Consider the following 19,955-nt stretch of genomic DNA (forward strand, 5'->3'; position numbering starts at 1 on the left):
TTTCTAATTTCACTAGGTCTAGTGAGCTCTTGTCCATCAGCTGATTTGAGACAATGAATAATTTTTCTTTGTCCATTCTTTTTCTCTAAACCAAAGAAAAATGTGGATGAGGCATCCATTTCAGAGATTCCCTGAAACTTACTTCTCACCAATGCCCCCTGTGCTCTGATACCCAGCAGGTCTGCCAATGCAGCTTTTTTCCTCTTGAGGGCCTGAGTGTGGCCTCGATCTCCTGTGGTCTCAACCAACGTCATGAGTTCCACTATTTCAGTCTCTAGGGCTTTCATTGATCTGTTGATATCCTTGGTGACATTCCTCGTGTATTGTTTACATAATTGTTGAATCTGGATTTTCCCTATATCCCACCACTGTTGAAGGGATACAAAACTGGCCTTTTGAGAACTCCACCTCTCCCAGAAAAAACTAAAACATTTCCTGAAGTGAGCATCACTCAATAAAGTTATGTTAAAATGCCAGTATGCGCTTTTAGGTTTTACATCGTTAATGAACACCCCCTCTGTTACTAAACAATGATCAGAAAATCCCACTGGGGTTATCACACTTGATTTACAGACCTGAGATTGATGCTCAAAACAATAAAACCTATCTAACCTGGCCATAGAGATGGTGTTCTCTCTCACATGCACCCAGGTATACTGCCTTGTGCCTCCATGTTGACTCTGCCAACAATGAGACGTTTTAAAAAAGTCCTTGAGGCTATATGAGGTTCTTTGTGATTTCTATCTAAATCACTGACTGTGCAGTTAACCTCTATGGGCTAGGTGGGACGCTAGCGTCCCCCCCCGTGGTGCACTCCATCAACAGCAGGTGCATTTCAAGAGCGGCAAATTTGAATCCAAATAAATGTCAAAATTCAAATTTTTCAAACATACAACTATTTTACACCCTTTGAAAGATAAACATCTCCTTAATCTAACCATGTTTTACGATTTCAAAAAGGTTTTACGGCGAAAGCATAAATTTAGAGTATGTTAGGACAGTACATTTACAAGAGTTGTGTGTAATGTTTTGTCAATTCAAAGACAGGGTCACCAAAACCATAAAACCAGCTAAAATGATGCACCAACCTTTTACAATCTCCATCAGATGACACTCCTAGGACATTATGTTAGACAATGCATGCATTTTTAGTTCTATCAAGTTCATATTTATATCCAAAAACAGCGTTTTACTATGGCATTGATGTTGAGGAAATCGTTTCCCTCCAATAACCGGCAGTCAAGTCAACACCACAAATTAAATAATTAAAATTAGAAAACATTGGTAAAATATTATATTGTCATTTAAAGAATTATAGATTTACATCTCTTGAACGCAATCAACTTGCCAGATTTAAAAATAACCTTACTGGGAAATCACACTTTGCAATAATCTGAGCACTGCGCCCAGAAAAATACGCGTTGCGATACAGACTAGACGTCATGTTGGGGAGATCTAAAATCGAAAATACTATGTAAATAATCCATTACCTTTGATTCTCTTCATCAGATGTCACTTCCAGGTATCACAGGTCCATAACGAATGTAGTTTTGTTCAAAAAAGCTCATCATTTATGTCAAAAAATCTCCGTCTTGTTAGCACATGATCTAAGCCAGCCGGACTTTTCGTCATGAACGAGGGGAAAAAATATATTTACGTTCGTTCAAACATGTCAAACGTTGTATAGCATAAATCATTAGGGCCTTTTTTAACCAGAACATGAATAATATTCAAGGTGGACGAATGCATACTCTTTTATAACGTATTGGAACGAGGGTACCCAACATGAACTCGCGCGCCAGGTGTCTAATGGGCCATCATCGTTCCATGGCTCTTGTTCGGTCAGATCTCCCTCCAGAAGACTCAAAACACTTTGTAAAGGCTGGTGACATCTAGTGGAAGCAATAGGAAGTGCCAAAATATTCCTCAGCCCCTGTGTTTTTCAATGGGATAGGTTTAAAGGTAATACAACACATCAGGTATCCACTTCCTGTCAGAAAATGTCTCAGGGTTTTGCCTGCCAAATGAGTTCTGTTATCCCCTATGGGCTAGGTGGGACGCTTGCGTCCCACCTACGTAACAGCCACTGCCAGCCTGTGGCGCGATTTTCAAAACCTTAAAAATCATATTACTTCAATTTCTCAAACATATGACTATTTTACAGCCATTTAAAGACAAGACTCTCGTTAATCTAACCACACTGTCCGATTTCAAAAAGGCTTTACAACGAAAGCAAAACATTAGATTATGTCAGCAGAGTACCAAGCCAGAAATAATCAGACACCCATTTTTCAAGCCAGCATATAATGTCACCAAAACCCAGAAGACAGCTAAATGCAGCACTCACCTTTGATGATCTTCATCAGATGACAACCCTAGGACATTATGTTTTACAATACATGCATGTTTTGTTCAATCAAGTTCATATTTATATCAAAAACCAGCTTTTTACATTAGCATGTGACGTTCAGAACTAGCATACCCCCCGCAAACTTCCGGGGAATTCGCTAACATTTTACTAAATTACTCACGATAAACGTTCACAAAAAGCATAACAATTATTTTAACAATTATAGATACAGAACTCCTCTATGCACTCGATATGTCCGATTTTAAAATAGCTTTTTGGTGAAAGCACATTTTGCAATATTCTAAGTACATAGCCCAGGCATCACGGGCTCGCTATTTAGACACCCGGCAAGTTTAGCACTCACCATAATCATATTTACTATTATAAAAGTTTGATTACCTTTTGTTGTCTTCATCAGAATGCACACCCAGGACTGCTACTTCAATAACAAATGTTGGTTTGGTCCAAAATAATCCATCGTTATATCCGAATAGCGGCGTTTTGTTCGTGCGTTCCAGACACTATCCGAAATAGTAAAGAAGTGTCGCGCGCATGGCGCAATTCGTGACAATAAAATTCTAAATATTCCATTACCGTACTTCGAAGCATGTCAACCGCTGTTTAAAATCAATTTTTACGACATTTTTCTCGTAGAAAAGCGATAATATTCCGACAGGGAATCTCCTTTTCGGCAAACAGAGGAAAAAAATCCCAAAGGCGGGGGCGGTCGGGGTCACGCGCATAAGCCCAGTGTCCCTTGATCGGCCACTTGAGAAAGGCGATAATGTGTTTCAGCCTGGGGCTGGAATGACGACATTCTGTTTTTTCCCGGGCTCTGAGCGCCTATGGACGACGTGGGAAGTGTCACGTTAGAGCAGAGATCCTTAGTAAATGATAGAGATGGAAAAGATGTTCAAGAAATGGTCAGACAGGCCACTTCCTGTAAAGGAATCTCTCAGGTTTTGACCTGCCATTTGAGTTCTGTTATACTCACAGACACCATTCAAACAGTTTTAGAAAATTTAGGGTGTTTTCTATCCATATGTAATAAGTATATGCATATTCTAGTTACTGGGTAGGAGTGGTAACCAGATTAAATCGGGTATGTTTTTTATCCAGCCGTGTCAATACTGCCCCCTAGCCCTAACAGGTTAAACTCACAGACACCATTCATACAGTTTTAGAAACTTTAGAGTGTTTTCTATCCATATATAATAAGTATATGCATATTCTAGTTACTGGGTAGGATTAGTAACCAGATTAAATCGGGTACATTTTTTTTATCCAGCCGTGCAAATACTGCCCCCTAGCCCTAACAGGTTAAAATCCCCAGCAATAAATAAATAATCTTCATTGTTACATTTCTCAATGGTATTTGATAATGTCTCTAAAAAGCATACCCTCTCAACTGCCACCACTGGGGCATATACATTTATCAGACACATAGTGATGTTTTCATACCTTACTCTAACTTTTAATAACCTCCCCTCAACTACCTCTTCAACCTCATATGACAAAGGCAAAAACACTTTTGAGAACAAGATGGCCACACCCCCACTTTTTGAGTTTTTATGACTACACACCACTGTCCCCCCCCCACTCCTGTTTCCACATAACTTCATTTTCCAAATTACTAAGCGTTTCTTGTCGAAAAATTATGTCACTTCCCTTTCCCCTAATTAACTAATACACTATGGCTCTTTTTTTAACGTCTCTTGCCCCATTTACGTTTAAAGAAAAAATCTTAAAACTGCTCATGGATGAAAAAAAAATACAGAGGAAGACCCAGAAACCACATCTCTTTACAGAGTTAAAGCTGCGACTGAACTCTTTCATTTTCTTTAGAATTTACATCACTTATCACTCTCGTGACCACTTTCTTGAGTCTAGCAATTTCAGGGCTTGTCAAACCTCCCCCTGTTATTTTTGACATCAGAAACTTTGCTGATTCAATAAACAATTCACTTTCAGGGAAAAAATCTGTTACATTATAATCCTGCATATATTTCTTCTCTTTTGTCAACTTCAGAAATTGACGTACCTTCTCAATCCCATACCTCCCTTCCACCCCATTTATCTCACTATTTTGTTGTGACGCGTCAGATGACTCACTCTCGCTATCCTCCCCAGAAGAAAACTCCACCATCTCTACAACCTGTTTATCTTCAAGTGAATTATCAATCTCTACCTTCCTCTTGGAATTAGACCCTTCACCACCCCTTACATTCTTCCTCTTACTCCTCGGTACTTTGAAAACAGCTGCTTCCTTTTCCATTATTTCAATCGCCTCTTGACCTCCAATTTCATTTTCCAGCACCACCTCAGCGACGGCAGTCGCAATCTCACCGACTGTTTCCCCTCCCTCTTTGTTCTGATCTACCACAATTGCCCCCGTATCCACACTGCCTTCCTCTCCTACTTTTCCTACCACATCCGCCCACCTTCTCCCTTCCCCTGCACCCTTAGCATGTTCATCCCTTCGCGGTGGTGCGTTAGCTGCACCAGCACTAGAGCTGCTACCGGGCTCTGCGTGCTCATTCTCGGGACAATTACGCACCAAATGCCCCTCTCTTCCACAGCCAAAGCATTTCATTGATTCAGTAGAAGCATAGAAGACATAATCAAATCCATCAATCTTAAAACTGAATGCTAAATTCAGTTCATCAGTGTCCTTTTTTAAAATCATATGCACTTGTCTCCTATGAGACACGACATGTTTCAGCAACGGAGATTTGCATCCAAAAAGAACCTTCTTTATTGTTGATACAATTTGACCATGACGAGATAACTCTCGCTCCAACACTTCATCTCTAACAAATGGTGGCACGTTAGAAAGTATAACTTTCTTTGCCGGATTCATAAGCGGAAATACCGGTGTCTGTGTCTCCCGCAACACAACACCACTCTCAACTATCTTATTCACCTTTTCAATGGAATCTAAGAATATCACTACAGCGCTATTCATCCTTGAGGCTGATTTGATACTATCGTACCCAATGATAGCACCCACTGCCAAGCTACATTCTTGGAGAGACTAGCAAGTGATCCAGGAGAGAGTAGCAGCTGACTGGCTGAGTGTAGCAGCTGACTGGGAGAGAGTAGCAGCTGACTAGGAGAGAGTAGCAGCTGACAGGGAGAGAGAAGCAGCTGACTGGGAAATATTAGCAGCTGACTGGGAGTGAGTAGCAGCTGACTGGGAGAGAGTAGCAGCTGACTGGGAGAGAGTAGCAGCTTATCCAGAAGAGACTTGCAGCTGACTGAGAGAGACTAGCAGCTGACTGGTTAAGAGTAGCAGCTGACTGGGAGAGAGTAGCAGCTGACTCAGTAGAGACTAGCAGCTGATTGGCTGAGTGTAGCAGCTGACAGGGAGAGAGTAGCAGCTGACTAGGAGAGAGTAGCAGCTGACAGGGAGAGAGAAGCAGCTGACTGGGAAATATGTTTTTCATTCCCTGGTAATTTGATTTCCTTTCAACATGAGAGAGTAGCAGCTGACCAAGGAGAGAGGAGCAGCTGACCCAGGAGAGAGTAGCAGCTGACTGGGAGAGAGTAGCAGCTGACTGGAAGAGAGTAGCAGCTGACTGGGAGAGAGTAGCAGCTGACTGGGAGAGACTAGCAAGTGATCCAGGAGAGAGTAGCAGCTGACTGGCTGAGTGTAGCAGCTGACTGGGAAATATTAGCAGCTGACTGGGAGTGAGTAGCCGCTGACTGGGAGAGAGTAGCAGCTGACTGGGAGAGAGTAGCAGCTTATCCAGAAGAGACTTGCAGCTGACTGAGAGAGAGTAGCAGCTGACTGGGAGATAGTAGCAGCTGATCCAGGAGAGACTAGCAGCTGACTGGTTAAGAGTAGCAGCTGACTGGGAGAGAGTAGCAGCTGACTCAGTAGAGACTAGCAGCTGACTGGTTGAGAGGAGCAGCTGACTGGGAGAGAGTAGCATCTAACTAGGAAAGAGTAACAGCTGACTGGGAAAAAGTATCAGCTGACAGGAGGTGAGTATCAGCTGACTGGTAGAGAGAAGCATATAATCCTGGAGAGAGCAGCAGCTTACCCAGGAGAGAGTTGACTGGGAAAGAGTAGCAACTGACTGGGATAGAGAAGCAGCTGACTGTGAGAGAGTAGCAGCTGACTGGTAGAGAGTAGCAACTGACTGGTAGAGAGTAGCAGCTGACTGGGAGAGAGTAGCAGCTGACTGGTAGAGAGTAGCAGTTGACTGGTAGAGAGTAGCAGCTGACTGATAGAGAGTAGCAGCTGACTCAGTAGAGACTAGCAGCTGACTGGTTGAGAGTAGTAGCTGACTTGTTGAGAGTAGCAGCTGACTGGGAGAGAGTAGCAGCTGACTGGGAAAGAGAAGCAGCTGACTGGGATAGAGAAGCAGCTGACTGGGAGAGAGTAGCAGCTGACTGGTAGAGAGTAGCAGCTGACTGGTAGAGAGTAGCAGCTGACTGGGAGAGAGTAGCAGCTGACTGGTAGAGAGTAGCAGCTGAGTGGGAAAAAATAGCAGCTGACTGGGAGAGAGTAGCAGCTGATTGGGAGAGAGTAGCAGCTGACTGGTAGAAAGTAGCAGCTGACTGGTAGAGAGTAGCAGCTGACTCAGTAGAGACTAGCAGCTGACTGGTTGAGAGTAGCAGCTGACTGGGAAATAGTAGCAGCTGACTGGGAGAGAGAAGCAGCTGACTGGTAGAGAGTAGCAGCTGACTAGGAGAGAGTAGCAGCTGACTGGGAGAGAGAAGCAGCTGACTGGGAAATATTATTATCTGACTGGGAGTGAGTAGCAGCTGACTGGGAGAGAGTAGCAGCTATTCCAGAAGAGACTTGCAGCTGACTGAGAGAGAGTAGCAGCTGACTGGGAGAGAGTAGCAGCTGACTGGGAGAGAGTAGCAGCTTATCCAGAAGAGACTTGCAGCTAACTGAGAGAGAGTAGCAGCTGACTGGGAGAGAGTAGCAGCTGATCCAGGAGAGACTAGCAGCTGACTGGTTAAGAGTAGCAGCTGACTGGGAGAGAGTTGCAGCTGACACAGTAGAGACTAGCAGCTGACTGGTTGAGAGGAGCAGCTGACTGGGAGAGAGTGGCAGCTGACTGGGAGAGAGAAGCAGCTGACTGGTAGAGAGTAGCAGCTGACTGGTAGAGAGTAGCATCTGACTGGGAGAGAGTAGCAGCTGACTGGGAGAGAGTAGGAGCTGACTGGTAGAGAATAGCAGCTGACTGGTAGAGAGTAGCAGCTGACTGGTAGAGAGTAGCAGCTGACTGGGAGAGAGTAGCAGCTTATCCAGAAGAGACTTGCAGCTAACTGAGAGAGAGTAGCAGCTGACTGGGAGAGAGTAGCAGCTGATCCAGGAGAGACTAGCAGCTGACTGGTTAAGAGTAGCAGCTGACTGGGAGAGAGTAGCAGCTGACACAGTAGAGACTAGCAGCTGACTGGTTGAGAGGAGCAGCTGACTGGGAGAGAGTAGCAGCTGACTGGGAGAGAGAAGCAGCTGACTGGTAGAGAGTAGCAGCTGACTGGTAGAGAGTAGCAGCTGACTGGTAGAGAGTAGCAGCTGACTGGGAGAGAGTAGCAGCTGACTGGGAGAGGGTAGGAGCTGACTGGTACAGAATAGCAGCTGACTGGTAGAGAGTAGCAGCTGACTGGTAGAGAGTAGCAGCTGACTGGGAGAGAGTAGCAGCTGACTGGGAGAGAATATCAGCTGATTGGTTGAGAGTAGCAGGTGACTGGGAGAGAGTAGCACCTGATTGGTTGAGAGTAACAGCTGACTGGGGGAGAGTAGCTAGCTGATTGGTTGAGAGTATCAGCTGACTGGGAGAGAGTAGCAGCTGACTATGAGATAGTATTAGCTGACTGGGAGATAGTATCAGCTGACTGGTAGAGAGTAGCAGCTGACTGGTAGAGAGTAGAAGCTGACTGGGGGAGAGTAGCAGCTGACAGGGAGAGAGTAGCAGCTGACTGTGAGAGAGTATCAGCTGATTGGTTGCGAGCAGCTGACTGGGAGAGAGTAGAAGCTGACTGGTAGAGAGTAGCAGCTGACATGGAGAGAGTAGCAGCTGACTGGGGAGAGAAGCAGCTGACTGGTAGAGAGTAGCAGATGACTGGGAGAGAGTAGCAGCTGACTGGGAGAGAGTAGCAGCTGATTGGTTGAGAGTAGCAGCTGACTGGGGGATGGTAGCAGCTGATTGGTTGAGAGTAGCAGCTGACTGGGAGAGAGAAGCAGCTGACTGGGAGAGAGAAGCAGTTGACTGTGAGACAGTAGCAGCTGACTGAGGGTTAGTATCAGCTGACTGTGGGAGAGTAGCAGTTGACTGGTTGAGAGTAGCAGCTGACTGGGAGAGAGTAGCTGTTGACTGTGAGACCGTAGCAGCTGACTGGGAGAGAGTAGCAGCTGACTGGGAGACAGTAGCAGCTGACTGGGAGATAGTATCAGCTGCCTGGGAGAGAGTATCAGCTGACTTGGAGAGAGTAGCAGCTGACTGGTAGATAGTATCAGCTGACTGGGAGATGGTAGCAGCTGACAGAGAGAGTAGAAGATGACTGGGAGAGAGTAGCAGCTGACTGGGAGAGAGTATCAGCTGATTGGTTGAGAGCAGCTGACAGGGAGAGAGTATCAGCTGACTGGGAGAAAGTAGCAGCTGACTGGGGGAGAGCAGCAGCTGATTGGTTGAGAGTATCAGCGGACTGGGAGAGAGTAGCAGCTGATTGGTTGAGAGTAGCAGCTGACATGGTGAGAGTAGCAGCTGACTGGGAGAGAGTATCACCTGACTGGTAGAGAGTAGCAGCTGACTGGGAGAGAGTAGCAGCTGACAGGGAGAGAGTAGCAGCTAATCGGTTGAGAGTAGCAGCTGACTGGGGTAGAGTAGCATCTGATTGGTTGAGAGTAGCAGCTGACTGGGAGAGAGAAGCAGCTGACTGGGAGAGAGAAGCAGTTGACTGGGAGAAAGTAGCAGCTGACTGGGAGTTAGTATCAGCTGACTGTGAGAGAGTAGCAGTGTACTGGTAGAGAGTAGCAGCTGACTGGGAGAGAGTAGCAGTTGACTGTGAGACAGTAGCAGCTGACTGGGAGAGAGTAGCAGCTGACTGGGAGACAGTAGCAGCTGACTGGGAGAGAGTAGCAGCTGATTGGTTGAGAGTAGCAGCTGACTGGGGGATGGTAGCATCTGATTGGTTGAGAGTAGCAGCTGACTGGGAGAGAGAAGCAGCTGACTGGGAGAGAGAAGCAGTTGACTGGGAGATTGTATCAGCTGACTGGTAGAGAGTTGCAGCTGACTGCTAGAGAGTAGAAGCTGACTGGGAGAGAGTATCAGCTGACTGGGAGAGAGTAGCAGCTGATTGGTTGAGAGCAGCTGACTGGGAGAGAGTAGCAGCTGACTGGTAGAGAGTAGCAGCTGACATGGAGAGAGTAGCAGCTGACTGGGAGAGAGTAGCAGCTGACTGGGGGAGAGCAGCAGCTGATTGGTTGAGAGTATCAGCGGACTGGGAGAGAGTAGCAGCTGATTGGTTGAGAGTAGCAGCTGACATGGTGAGAGTAGCAGCTGACTGGTAGATAGTATCAGCTGACTGGAAGATGGTAGCAGCTGACAGAGAGAGTAGAAGATGACTGGGAGAGAGTAGCAGCTGACTGGGAGAGAGTATCAGCTGACTGGTAGAGAGTAGCAGCTGACTGGTAGAGAGTAGAAGCTGACTGGGAGAGAGTATCAGCTGACTGGGAGAGAGTAGCAGATGACTGGGAGAGAGTATTAGCTGATTGGTTGAGAGCAGCTGACAGGGAGAGAGTATCAGCTGACTGGGAGAAAGTAGCAGCTGACTGGCGGAGAGTAGCAGCTGATTGGTTGAGAGTATCAGCTGACTGGGAGAGAGTAGCAGCTGATTGGTTGAGAGTAGCAGCTGACATGGTGAGAGTAGCAGCTGACTGGGAGAGAGTATCACCTGACTGGTAGAGAGTAGCAGCTGACTGGGAGAGAGTAGCAGCTGACAGGGAGAGAGTAGCAGCTAATGGGTTGAGAGTAGCAGCTGACTGGGGGAGAGTAGCCTCTGATTGGTTGAGAGTAGCAGCTGACTGGTAGAGAGAAGCAGCTGACTGGGAGAGAGAAGCAGTTGACTGTGAGACAGTAGCAGCTGACTGGGAGTTAGTATCAGCTGACTGTGAGAGAGTAGCAGTGTACTGGTAGAGAGTAGCAGCTGACTGGGAGAGAGTAGCAGTTGACTGTGAGACAGTAGCAGCTGACTGGGAGAGAGTAGCAGCTGACTGGGAGACAGTAGCAGCTGACTGGGAGAGAGTAGCAGCTGACTGGGAGAGAGTAGCAGCTGATTGGTTGAGAGTAGCAGCTGACTGGGGGATGGTAGCAGCTGATTGGTTGAGAGTAGCAGCTGACTGGGAGAGAGAAGCAGTTGACTGGGAGAGAGAAGCAGTTGACTGGTAGAGAGTTGCAGCAGACTGGTAGAGAGTAGAAGCTGACTGGGAGAGAGTATCAGCTGACAGGGAGAGAGTAGCAGCTGACTGGGAGAGAGTATCAGCTGATTGGTTGCGAGCAGCTGACTGGGAGAGAGTAGAAGCTGACTGGTAGAGAGTAGCAGCTGACATGGAGAGAGTAGCAGCTGACTGGGGAAGAGAAGCAGCTGACTGGTAGAGAGTAGCAGTTGACTGGGAGAGAGTAGCAGCTGACTGGGAGAGAGTAGCAGCTGATTGGTTGAGAGTAGCAGCTGACTGGGGGATGGTAGCAGCTGATTGGTTGAGAGTAGCAGCTGACTGGGAGAGAGAAGCAGCTGACTGGGAGAGAGAAGCAGTTGACTGTGAGACAGTAGCAGCTGACTGGGGAGTTAGTATCAGCTGACTGTGGGAGAGTAGCAGTTGACTGGTTGAGAGTAGCAGCTGACTGGGAGAGAGTAGCAGTTGACTGTGAGACCGTAGCAGCTGACTGGGAGAGAGTAGCAGCTGACTGGGAGACAGTAGCAGCTGACTGGGAGATAGTATCAGCTGACTGGGAGAGAGTATCAGCTGACTTGGAGAGAGTAGCAGCTGACTGGTAGATAGTATCAGCTGACTGGGAGATGGTAGCAGCTGACAGAGAGAGTAGAAGATGACTGGGAGATAGTATCAGCTGACTGGTAGAGAGTAGCAGCTGACTGGTAGAGAGTAGAAGCTGACTGGGAGTTAGTATCAGCTGACTGTGAGAGAGTAGCAGTGTACTGGTAGAGAGTAGCAGCTGATTGGGAGAGAGTAGCAGTTGACTGTGAGACAGTAGCAGCTGACTGGGAGACAGTAGCAGCTGACTGGGAGATAGTACCAGCTGACTGGGAGAGAGTATCAGCTGACTGGGAGAGAGTAGCAGCTGACTGGGGGAGAGTATCACCTGAATGGTAGAGAGTAGCAGCTGACTGGGAGAGAGTAGCAGCTGACTGGGAGAGAGTAGCAGCTGACTGGGAGACAGTAGCAGCTGACTGGGAGATAGTACCAGCTGACTGGGAGAGAGTACCAGCTGACTGGGAGAGAGTAGCAGCTGACTGGGGAATGTAGCAGCTGACGGGTTGAGAGTAGCAGCTGAATGGGAGAGAGTATCAGGTGACTGGGAGAGAGTAGCAGCTGACTGGTAGATAGTATCAGCTGACTGGGAGAGGGTAGCAGCTGACAGAGAGAGTAGCAGATGACATGGATATAGTAGCAGCTGACTGGTTGAGAGTAGCAGCTGACTGGGAGAGAATAGCAGCTGATCCAGAAGAGACTAGCAGCTGACTGGGAGAGAGTAGCAGCTGACTGGGAGAGAGTAGCAGCTGGCTGAGAGAGAGTAGCATCTGACTGGGAAAGAGTATCAGCTGACTGGGAGAGAGAAGCAGCTGAATGGGAGAGAGTAGCAGCTGATTGGTTGATAGTAGCAGCTGACTGGAGAGAGTAGCAGCTGACTGGGAGAGAGTAGAAGCTGATCCATGAGAGAATAGCAACTGACTGGGAGAGAGTAGTAGCTGATCTGGGAGATATTAGGGAGATATTATCAGCGGACTGGGAGAGAGTATCAGCTGACTTGGAGAGAGTAGGAGCTAACTGGTGGATAGTATCAGCTGACTGGGAGAGAGTAGCAGCTGACTGGGAGAAAGTATCAGCTGACTGGTAGAGAGTTGCAGCTGACTGGTAGAGAGTAGAAGCTGACTGGGAGAGAGTAGCAGCTGACTGGGAGAGAGTATCAGCTGACTGGGAGAGAGTAGCAGCTGACTGGGGGAGAGTAGCAGCTGATTGGTTGAGAGTAGCAGCAGACTGGGAGAGAGTAGCAGCTGATTGGTTGAGAGTATCAGCTGACTGGGAGAGAGTATCAGCTGACTGGGAGAGAGTAGCAGCTGACTGGTAGAGAGTAGCAGCTGACATGGAGAGAGTAGCAGCTGACAGAGATAGTAGCAGATGATCCAGGAGAGAATAGCAGCTGACTTAGTAGAGACTAGCAGCTGACCAGTTGAGAGTAGCTGCTGACTGGTTGAGAGAAGCTGCTGAGTAGGAGAGAGCAGCAGCTTACCCAGTAGAGAGTAGCATCTGACTGGAAAAGAGTTGCAGCTGACTGGGATAGAGAAGCAGCTGACTGGGAAATATTAGCAGCTGACTGGGAGAGAGTATCAGCGGTCCCAGGAGAGAGAAGCAGCTGACTGGAGAGAGTAGCAGCTGATGGAGAGAGTAGCAGCTGACTGGTAGAGAGTAGAAGCTGACAGTAGAGAGTAGCAGCTGACGGATAGAGTAGCAGCTGACAGAGAGAGTAGCAGCTGACTGGGAGTTAGTATCAGCTGACTTTGAGAGAGTAGCAGTTGACTGGTAGAGAGTAGCAGCTGACTGGGAGAGAGTAGCAGTTGCCTGTGAGAAAGTAGCAGCTGACTGGGAGAGAGTAGCAGCTGACTGGGAGCCAGTAGCAGCTGACTGGGTGATAGTATCAGCTGACTTGGAGAGAGTAGCAGCTGACTGGGAGAGAGAATCAGCTGACTTGGAGAGAGTAGCAGCTGACTAGGAGAGAGTAGTAGCTGATCTTTGAGAGAGTAGCAGCTGATCCAGAAGAGACTAGCAGCTGACTGGGAGAGAGTAGCAGCTGGCTGGGAGACAGTAGCAGCTAACTGGTAGATATTATCAGCTGACTGGTAGATAGTATCAGCTGACTGGTAGAGAGTTGCAGCTGACTGGTAGAGAGTAGAAGCTGACTGGGAGAGAGTAGCAGCTGACTTGGAGATAGTAGCAGCTGACTGGGAAAGAGTATCAGCTGACTGGGAGAGAGAAGCAGTTGACTGTGAGACAGTAGCAGCTGACTGGGAGAGAGTAGCAGGTTACTGTTAGAGGGTATCAACTGTCTGGGGGAGAGTAGTAGCTGACTGGTAGAGAGTAGCAGCTGACTGGGAGATTGTTGCAGCTGACTGGGAGTTAGTATCAGCTGACTGTGATAGAGTAGCAGCTGACTGGTAGAGAGTAGCAGCTGACTGGGAGAGAGTAGGAGTTGACTTTGAGACAGTAGCATCTGACTGGGAGAGAGTAGCAGCTGACTGGGAGACAGTAGCAGCTGACTGGGAGATAGTATCGGCTGACTGGGAGAGAGTATCAGCTGACTGGGAGAGAGTAGCAGCTGACTGGGGGAGGGTAGCAGCTGACAGAGAGAGAGTAGCAGCTGATTGGTTGAGAGTAGCAGCTGACTGGGGGAGAGTAGCAGCTGATTGGTTGAGAGTATCAGCTGACTGGGAGAGAGTAGCAGCTGATTGGTTGAGAGTAGCAGCTGACTGGGGGAGAGTAGCAGCTGACTGGGAGAGAGTATCAGCTGATTGGTTGAGAGCAGCTGACTGGGAGAAAGTAGCAGCTGACTGGGTGAGAGTAGCAGCTGATTGGTTGAGAGTATCAGCTGACTGGGAGAGAGTAGCAGCTGATTGGTTGAGAGTAGCAGCTGACTGGGGGAGAGTAGCAGCTGATTTGTTGAGAGTATCATCTGACTGGGAGAGATTAGCAGCTGACTGGGAGAGAGTAGCAGCTGAGTGGTAGAGAGTAGCAGCTGACATGGTGAGAGTAGCAGCTGACTGGGAGAGAGTATCACCTGACTGGTAGAGAGTATCACCTGACTGGTAGAGAGTAGCAGCTGACTGGGAGAGAGAATCACCTGACTGGTAGAGAGTATCAGCTGACTTGGAGAGAGTATCAGCTGACTGGGAGAGAGTAGCAGCTGACTGGGGGAGAGAAGCAGCTGACTGGTTGAGAGTAGCAGCGGTATGGGAGAGAGTAGCAGTTGACTGGGAGAGAGTATCAACTGACAGGAGGAGAGTAGCAGCTGACTGGGAGAGAGTAGAAGCTGATCCAGGAGAGACTAGCAACTGACTTGGAGAGAGTAGTAGCTGATCTGGGAGTGAATAGCAGCTGATCCAGAAGAGACAAGCAGCTGACTGGGAGAGAGTAGCAGCTGACTGGGAGAGAGTAGCAGCTGATTGGTTGAGAGTATCATCTGACTGGGAGAGAGAAGCAGCTGGCTGGGAGAGAGAAGCAGTTATCAGTGAGACAGTAGCAGCTGACTGGGAGAGAGTAGCAACTGAATGGGAGACAGTAGCAGCTAACTGGGAGATAGTATCAGCTGACTGGGAGAGAGTATCAGCTGACTTGGAGAGAGTAGCAGGTGACTGGTAAATAGCATCAGCTGACTGGTAGAGAGTAGCAGCTGACTGGGAGATAGTATCAGCTGACTGGTAGAGAGTAGCAGCTTACTGGTAGAGAGTAGAAGCTGACTGGGAGAGAGTATCAGCTGACTGGGAGAGAGTAGCAGCTGACTGGGAGAGAGTAGCAGCTGACTTGGAGAGAGTAGCACCTGACTGGTAGATAGTATCCGCTGACTGGGAGAGAGTAGCAGCTGACTGGGAGATAGTATCAGCTGACTGGTAGAGAGTTGCAGCTGATTGGTAGAGAGTAGAAGCTGACTGGGAGAGAGTATCAGCTGACTGGGAGACAGTAGCAGCTAACTGGGAGATAGTATCAGCTGACTGGGAGAGAGTATCAGCTGACTTGGAGAGAGTATCAGCTGACTGGGAGAGAGTAGCAGCTGACTGGGGGAGAGAAGCAGCTGACTGGTTGAGAGTAGCAGCGGTATGGGAGAGAGTAGCAGTTGACTGGGAGAGAGTATCAACTGACAGGAGGAGAGTAGCAGCTGACTGGGAGAGAGTATCAGCTGACTGTGAGAGAGTAGCAGTTGACTGGGAGAGAGAAGCAGCTGACTGGGAGAGAGAAGCAGTTGACTGTGAGACAGTAGCAGCTGACTGGGAGATAATATCAGCTGACTGTGAGAGAGTAGCAGTTGACTGGTAGAGAGTAGCAGCTGACTGGGAGAGAGTTGCAGTTGACTTTGAGACAGTAGCAGCTGACTGGGAGAGAGTAGCAGCTGACTGGGAGACAGTAGCAGCTGACTGGGAGACAGTAGCAGCTGACTGGGATATAGTATCAGCTGACTGGGAGAGAGTATCAGCTGACTTGGAGAGAGTAGCAGCTGACTGGTAGATAGTATCAGCTGACTGGAAGATGGTAGCAGCTGACAGAGAGAGTAGAAGATGACTGGGATAGAGTAGCAGCTGACTGGGAGATAGTATCAGCTGACTGGTAGAAAGTAGCAGCTGACTGGTAGAGAGTAGAAGCTGACTGGGAGAGAGTATCAACTGACTGGGAAAGAGTAGCAGCTGACTGGGAAAGAGTATCAGCTGATTGGTTGAGAGCAGCTGACTGGGAGAGAGTATCAGCTGACTGGGAGAGAGTAGCAGCTGATTGGTTGAGAGTAGCAGCTGACTGGGGGAGAGTAGCAGCTGATTGGTTGAGAGTATCATCTGACTGGGAGAGATTAGCAGCTGACTGGGAGAGAGTAGCAGCTGACAGGGAGAGAGTAGCAGCTAATTGGTTGAGAGTAGCAGCTGACTGGGGGAGAGTAGCAGCTGATTGGTTGAGAGTAGGAGCTGACTGGGAGAGAGAAGCAGCTGACTGGGAGAGAGAAGCAGTTGACTGTGAGACAGTAGCAGCTGACTGGGAGTTAGTATCAGCTGACTGTGAGAGAGTAGCAGTGTACTGGTAGAGAGTAGCAGCTGACTGGGAGAGAGTAGCAGTTGACTGTGAGACAGTAGCAGCTGACTGGGAGATAGTACCAGCTGACTGGGAGACAGTAGCAGCTGACTGGGAGATAGTATCAGCTGACTGGGAGAGAGTATCAGCTGACTGGGAGAGAGTAGCAGCTGACTGGGGGAGAGTAGCAGCTGACTGGTTGAGAGTAGCAGGTGAATGGGAGAGAGTATCAGCTGACGGGGAGAGAGTAGCAGCTGACTGGGAGAGAGTAGCAGTTGACTGTGAGACAGTAGCAGCTGACTGGGAGAGAGTAGCAGCTGACTGGGAGACAGTAGCAGCTGACTGGGAGATAGTATCGGCTGACTGGGAGAGAGTATCAGCTGACTGGGAGAGAGTAGCAGCTGACTGGGAGAGAGTAGCAGCTGACTGGGGGAGAGTAGCAGCTGATTGGTTGAGAGTATCAGATGACTGGGAGAGAGTACCAGCTGATTGGTTGAGAGTAGCAGCTGACTGGGGGAGAGTAGCAGCTGACTGGGAGAGAGTATCAGCTGATTGGTTGAGAGCAGCTGACTGGGAGAGAGTATCAGCTGACTGGGAGAAAGTAGCAGCTGACTGGGGGAGAGTAGCAGCTGATTGGTTGAGAGTATCAGCTGACTGGGAGAGAGTAGCAGCTGATTGGTTGAGAGTAGCAGCTGACTGGGGGAGGGTAGCAGCTGATTGGTTGAGAGTATCATCTGACTGGGAGAGATTAGCAGCTGACTGGGAGAGAGTAGCAGCTGAGTGGTCGAGAGTAGCAGCTGACATGGTGAGAGTAGCAGCTGACTGGGAGAGAGTATCACCTGACTGGTAGAGAGTAGCAGCTGACTGGGAGAGAGTAGCAGCTGACAGGGAGAGAGTAGCAGCTAATTGGTTGAGAGTAGCAGCTGACTGGGAGAGAGTATCAGCTGAATTGGAGAGAGTAGCAGCTGACTGGGAGAGAGTATCAGCTGACTGGGAGAGAGTAGCAGCTGACTGGGGGAGAGTAGCAGCTGATTGGTTGAGAGTATCAGCTGACTGGGAGAGAGTAGCAGCTGATTGGTTGAGAGTATCAGCTGACTCGGAGAGAGTAGCAGCTGACTGGGAGAGAGTAGCAGCTGACTGGGAGAGAGTAGAAGCTGATCCAGGAGAGACTAGCAACTGACTGGGAGAGAGTAGCAGCTGAATGGGAGAGAGTAGAAGCTGATACAGGAGAGACTAGCAACTGACTGGGGCAGAGTAGCAGCTTACTGGGAGAGAGTATCAGCTGACTGGTAGAGTTGCAGCTGACTGGTAGTGAGTAGAAGCTGACTGGGAGAGAGTATCAGCTGACAGGGAGAGAGAAGCAGCTGACAGGGAGAGAGTATCAGCTGACTGGTAGAGTTGCAGCTGACTGGTAGTGAGTAGAAGCTGACTGGGAGAGAGTATCAGCTGACAGGGAGAGAGAAGCAGCTGACAGGGAGAGTGTAGCAGCTGATCCATAAGAGAGTATCAGCTGACCGGGAGAGAGTAGCAGCTGATCCAAGAGAGAGTATCAGCTGACCAGGAGAGAGTAGTAGCTGACTGGTAGAGAGTAGCTGCTGACTTGGAGAGAGTAGCAGCTGATTTGGAGAGAGAAGCAGCTGACTGGTAGAGAGTAGCAGCTGACTGGTAGAGAGTAGCAGCTGACTGGGAGAGAGTAAAAGCTGACTGGGAGAGAGAAGCAGCTGACTGGGAGAGAGAAGCAGCTGATCTAGAAGAGAGTATCATCTGACCGGGAGAGAGTAGCAGCTGATCAAGGAGAGAGTAGCAGCTGACCAGGAGAGAGTAGCAGCTGACTGGATGAGAGTATCAGGTGCTGGGAGAGAGAAGCAGCTGTCTAGTACAGAGTAGCAGCTGACTGGGAGAGAGTAGCAGCAGACTGGGAGAGAGAAGCAGCTGACTGTTAGAGAGTAGGAGCTGACTGGGAGAGAGTAGTAGCTCACTGGTAGAGAGTAGTGCTGACTGGGAGAGAGTAGCAGCTGACTGGGAGAGAGTAGCAGCTGACTGGGAGAGAGAAGTAGCTGACTGGGAGAGAGAAGCAGTTGACTGTGAGACAGTAGCAGCTGACTGGGAGAGAGTAGCAGCTGACTGGGAGAGAGTATCAGCTGACTGGAGAGAGTAGAAGCTGACTGGTAGATAGTACCAGCTGACTGGGAGAGAGTAGCAGCTGACTGGGAGATAGTATCAGCTGCCTGGAGACAGTTGCAGCTGACTGGTAGAGAGGAGAAGCTGACTGGGAGAGAGTATCAGGTGACTGGGAGAGAGAAGTAGCTGACTGGGAGAGAGAAGCAGTTGACTGTAAGACAGTAGCAGCTGACTGGGAGAGAGTAGCAGGTGACTGTTAGAGGGTATCAGCTGACTGGGGGAGAGTAGTAGCTGACTGGTAGAGAGTAGCAGCTGACTTTGAGAGAGTAGCAGCTGACTGGGAGAGAGAAGCAGATGACTGGAGAGAGAAGCAGCTGATGGAGAGAGTAGCAGCTGACTGGGAGAGAGTATCAGCTGATTGGTTGCGAGCAGCTGACTGGGAGAGAGTAGAAGCTGACTGGTAGAGAGTAGCAGCTGACATGGAGAGAGTAGCAGCTGACTGGGGAAGAGAAGCAGCTGACTGGTAGAGAGTAGCAGTTGACTGGGAGAGAGTAGCAGCTGACTGGGAGAGAGTAGCAGCTGATTGGTTGAGAGTAGCAGCTGACTGGGGGATGGTAGCAGCTGATTGGTTGAGAGTAGCAGCTGACTGGGAGAGAGAAGCAGCTGACTGGGAGAGAGAAGCAGTTGACTGTGAGACAGTAGCAGCTGACTGGGAGTTAGTATCAGCTGACTGTGGGAGAGTAGCAGTTGACTGGTTGAGAGTAGCAGCTGACTGGGAGAGAGTAGCAGTTGACTGTGAGACCGTAGCAGCTGACTGGGAGAGAGTAGCAGCTGACTGGGAGACAGTAGCAGCTGACTGGGAGATAGTATCAGCTGACTGGGAGAGAGTATCAGCTGACTTGGAGAGAGTAGCAGCTGACTGGTAGATAGTATCAGCTGACTGGGAGATGGTAGCAGCTGACAGAGAGAGTAGAAGATGACTGGGAGATAGTATCAGCTGACTGGTAGAGAGTAGCAGCTGACTGGTAGAGAGTAGAAGCTGACTGGGAGTTAGTATCAGCTGACTGTGAGAGAGTAGCAGTGTACTGGTAGAGAGTAGCAGCTGACTGGGAGATAGTACCAGCTGACTGGGAGAGAGTATCAGCTGACTGGGAGAGAGTAGCAGCTGACTGGGGGAGAGTATCACCTGAATGGTAGAGAGTAGCAGCTGACTGGGAGAGAGTAGCAGCTGACTGGGAGAGAGTAGCAGCTGACTGGGAGACAGTAGCAGCTGACTGGGAGATAGTACCAGCTGACTGGGAGAGAGTACCAGCTGACTGGGAGAGAGTAGCAGCTGACTGGGGAATGTAGCAGCTGACGGGTTGAGAGTAGCAGCTGAATGGGAGAGAGTATCAGGTGACTGGGAGAGAGTAGCAGCTGACTGGTAGATAGTATCAGCTGACTGGGAGAGGGTAGCAGCTGACA

Source organism: Salmo salar, chromosome ssa09 (genome assembly GCF_905237065.1).
Source record: "Salmo salar chromosome ssa09, Ssal_v3.1, whole genome shotgun sequence".
NCBI classification, from domain to species: Eukaryota; Metazoa; Chordata; class Actinopteri; order Salmoniformes; family Salmonidae; genus Salmo; species Salmo salar.